Source organism: Vicugna pacos, chromosome 31, assembly GCF_048564905.1.
Source record: "Vicugna pacos chromosome 31, VicPac4, whole genome shotgun sequence".
Classification (NCBI taxonomy): Eukaryota; Metazoa; Chordata; class Mammalia; order Artiodactyla; family Camelidae; genus Vicugna; species Vicugna pacos.
Genome location: NC_133017.1, coordinates 14,852,042 through 14,856,657, shown reverse-complemented (window position 1 = coordinate 14,856,657; position 4,616 = coordinate 14,852,042). Strand labels below are relative to the sequence as shown.

Here is a 4,616-nt window from a genome sequence, read left to right as displayed (position 1 = left end):
CTGTGCTGGCATCAGACGTTCAGCTCTCTTCATAGTCAGTGGGGAGCTCTGTCCTCCACGTATTTTAAGTTATTCAGTTGTGCACTAGGGAATATGTGAGGTATGAACTGAACGTTTTCTAATACTCCTGAGCCCCTCCTATTACACAGTTCTGCAAAAGAAATATATATATATATTATTCTAAAATGTGTTTGGAGATCAGTGTTTGGAGATCAGTATGTGTTCAGGACAGACCCTTTCCTCTCCACCCACTCATGTCCTGGTTAAATCACCGTTCCCACCTTCAGGCAGGAGCTTCTCCTAAGGGTGCTGAGCATGCCCACCTTCTTCCTGAGGTCTTGTTGGGCAAAGCTGGCAGGGGACACACCTGGCTTCATCCTCTTCCCTTTAGTGTTGCTCCATTGGTACTGTCTTCTTTCATCTCGGTTCTCCAGAATTCTCATGCCCTCCTCAGTATCTCCACCTTCAAGAAAAGAACCACCCACCCCGGACCCTGCGCTGCCCCGAGGGATCGCCGTGTGGAGGGGCCTGCCTCCATCACTACTCAGAGAGTTCCTGGGTACAGGGATTCACTCTTTATTTTCTCCCATGGTTTTTATTTTTAAGCTTTTAAACTAAGTTGTTGATAAAAGACATTTAATACACATAAAGAAAAAGAACAAATCATATACATAGCCTAGTGACAGAACATATAACAAACACGTGTAACCACCGCTCAGATCAACAAAACACGTTCTCCAGCACCACGAAGGTCCCAGTGCGCCATTAAGTGACCGCAGCCCGCTCCCTCCCCACAGAGGGACTCACTGTTCTGAACTGGACCCTCATCACTTCCTTGCTTTGCTTTGTAGTTTTCTCTTTAATACGCATCACCAAACGGGTGCATTTTAATTTGGCTGTTTTCTGTTTTATGAGCGGGTGGTAATTGGGTTTGTTCATTGATTTCCATTTGGAGGAGGTACTGGGGATTGGACCTGGGACCTCATGCACATCAAGCTTGTGCTCTACCCCTTGGGCTATACCCTCCCCCTTAATTTGGCTGTTTTTGACTGATCTATAAATGGCAGCCATAAATGTGTTATTTGTGGCTGGATTCCTTCTTTTTTGTGTTTTTAAGGTTTATTGTGTTTCTGTGTGCAGCACGAGCTTTTATCTCACTTAATATGCTGACGATTGCTGACAAGTATCTGGGCTGTGCCCAGTGATCACAAAGCGTGCTGCTCTGGGTACACATGCGGCTGTATTCTGGGCACACAGGCTGGCTTTCTGGAAGACACACACCTAGGAGTTGAACTACTGAGTCACAGGGTGTGCATAACTTCAACTCGTCTAAATGCCAAACTGTTTGCCAAAGTACTTTTTACTAATTCAGACATCCACCAGCAGCGCATCAGAGCTGTGGTTATGCCACATCCTCCCCTTTGCCTGGAACGGTCAGAACGTGACACATTAGACAACTTGAGACGTACCCAGTGGCACCTCATGGCTGATTAATTTGACTTCCCTGATTACAAATCTGTTTTCATATGTTCACTGCTCATTTGGATTTTCTCTTCTGATAAGCGTCTATTCATGTCATTTGCCCATTTTTCCCTGTTGGTTTGTCTGTTAAAAATAAGTGGTAGACATTCTCCACATTTTCCTTTACAAGTCCTTGGTGTGTTTTGTTTGTTACGTGTGCAGCAAGTTTCTTCCTCCGCTCTGTGTCTTTGCTTTCTTAATGGTGTTTGTGGTGGTTCCAGTGATGCCCACATCCTAACCCCGGGAACCTGTGGGTATGTTACCTTCTAGAGGCAGACCTTGGAAGGATGATGGGTTTGCTTGCAGACCCCCACAATAAAGCAAATGTCAGTAAACAAGTCATGCATTTTTTTTGGATTCCCAGTACATACAAAAGTTATATTTACACAATACTGTTGTCTATTAAGTGTTCAATAGTGTTATATCCAAAAAACAATGTATGTACCTTCATTAAAAACTCCTTTATTGCTAAAAAATGCTAAACCTCATCTGAGTCCTTAGCAAGTCTTAATCTTTTTGCTGGTGAAGGGTCTTGCCTTGATGTTGAAGGCTGCTGGTTGATCAGGGTGGGGGTTGCTGAAGTTTGGGGGTGGCCGTGGCAATTTCTTAAAATAAGATAACAATGAAGTTTGCTGCATCAACTGGCTCTCCTTTTGTGAAGAATCTCTCTGTGCGGGTGGTGCTGTTTGATAATCTGTTTCCCGTGGAAGGACCTCCTTCAGGATTGGAGTCCACCCTCTCAGACCCGGCTGCTGCTCTGTGTCAACCAAGCTTCTGTCATATTTCAAATCCTGTGTTGTCATTCCAACAACCTTCACAGCGTCTTCACCAGGAGTGGATTCCGTCTCAGGAAACCACTCTCTTTGCGCATCTACAAGAAGCAGCCCCTCATCCATTCAAGCTTCATCCCGAGATGGCAGCAGTTCAGCCCCATCTTCAGTCTCCATGTCTAATTCTAGTCCTGCCGTTTCCACCACCCCTGCAGCGACTTCCTCCACGGAAGCCCTGAACCCCTCAACGTCATCCATGTTATGTTGATATTCTGACCGCCCTCCAACCATGACTCATGAATGTTCTTACTGGCATTTAGAATGGTGAATCCTTTCCAGAAGGTTTTTATTTGTCTCTGTCCAGACCCATCAGAGGAATCACTGTGTCTGGCAACCATAGCCTTATGAAATGTATTTCTTAAATAATGAGACTTGAAAGCTGAAATGATTCTGATCCATGGGCTGCAGGATGGATGTAGGGGAGACAGCATGGAGTTAGTCCAGTTTGGTCCAACTGCAGTAATCTAGGCAAAAGGCAAAGAAATCTTGAAGCGGGGGAAGGTGTAAACAGATAACCAAATGACAATACTTAGCGCAGTATGGTTCTTGTGTATAAATAGAGGGATGGACAGTGCTTGCTTCAGCAACACATATACCAAAATTAGAATGATGGACAGAAGAGCAAGTCAAGAAATAATTCTATACCTGAAAACATTTAGGGTATATTTAAATAAATATAATTATCACAGTGCAAGTACTAAAATTTTCTTAATTGAAGTATAGTTGGTTTACAATTTTGTGTTAATTTCCAGTATACAGCATAGTGATTCAATCATATATACATATTCCTTTTCATATTCGTTTTCATATAGGCTTACAAGATATTGAATATAATTCCCTGTGCTGTGCAGAAGAAACTTGTTTATCTACTTTATATACATATAGTTGTTAGTATCTGCAAATCTTGAACTCCCAATTTATCCCTTCCCACCCCCTTTACCCCCAGTTACCATAAGTTTCTTTTCTGCCTGTGAGTCTGTCTCTGTTTCGTAAATAACTTAACTAGTATCTTCCTTTTTTAGATTCCACATGAGTGATATGGTATTTTTCTTTTTTTTTTTTACAGGCTTCATTCACTTTATTTTTTGCATATAAAACTATGTGGTGGCCACAGCTGGAGCCTGGGTCCTCTGCACAGAAACTCTGGTGTGGGTCTTTACAAGATGGTCAGTGAATTCCTGATACGGAGACTTGGTGAACACAGTCTCCTTCCAAAGATCAGGGGTGAGATAGCTGTAGGTCTTGGAGATGGCATCAAAGGTGGCCTTAGCAAAGTTGCCCAGCGTGGCAGTGCGGCCCCTGGCAAAAGTGTAGCAGTCATCAATACCAGCCATCATCAGCAGCTTCTTGGGCACCGGGGCTGAAACAATGCCAGTGCCCCTGGGTGCAGGGATGAGGCGCACCAGCACAGAACCACAGCGGCCAGTCACCTTGCAAGGAACAGTGTGGGGCTTGCCGATCTTGTTCCCCCAATAGCCTCGCCGCACAGGGACAATGGAGAGCTTGGCCAGGATGATGGCCCCCCGGATGGCTGTGGCTACCTCCTTGGAGCATTTAACACCCAAACCGACATGTCCATTGTAATCCCCAATGGCGACAAATGCCTTGAACTGGGTCCGCTGGCCAGCACGGGTCTGCTTTTGCACAGGCATAATCTTCAAAACCTCGTCCTTCAGGGACGCCCCCAAGAAAAAGTCAATGATCTCAGATTCCTTGATGGGCAGGGAGAAGAGATATATCTCCTCCAGAGACTTGATCTTCATGTCCTTCACCAAACGGCCCAGCTTGGTGACGGGGAGCCACTCTTTGTCCTCTGCCTTGCCTCCGTGAGCTCCGCGGCCGCGGCCTCGGCCCCGACCGCGACCCCGGCCCCGGACGCCGCTGCCGAAGCCTCCATGGAAGCCACCGCGGCCTCCCATCCCAGGGCCCCCAGGGCCTCCGGGGCCTCCGGGCCCTCCCGCAGCACCGGCGTCATCCGCCATTTGGTGTCGTCTCGGTAAAGAAGCGATACGGTATTTTTCTTTCTCTTTCTGGGTTACTTCACTTAGAATGACGATCTCCAGGTCCATCCATGTTGTTGCAAATGGCATTATTTTATTCTTTTTTTATGGCTGAGTAGTATTCCATTGTATAAATATACCACAACTTCTTTATCCAGTCATCTGTCAATGAACATTTAGGTTGTTTCCATGTCTTGGCTATTGTAAATAGTGCTGCTATGAACATGGGGGTGCATCTCTCTTTTCAAATTAGAGTTTCAATCAT

The 4,616-nt window shown here is 45.5% G+C and overlaps 1 pseudogene; it reads right to left on the bottom strand.

Annotated features, from left to right (window-relative positions):
• Nucleotides 1-3,402: 3,402 nt before the first annotated feature.
• LOC140690703 (small ribosomal subunit protein uS5 pseudogene) lies at nucleotides 3,403-4,352 on the bottom strand (annotated as a pseudogene).
• Nucleotides 4,353-4,616: the final 264 nt, after the last annotated feature.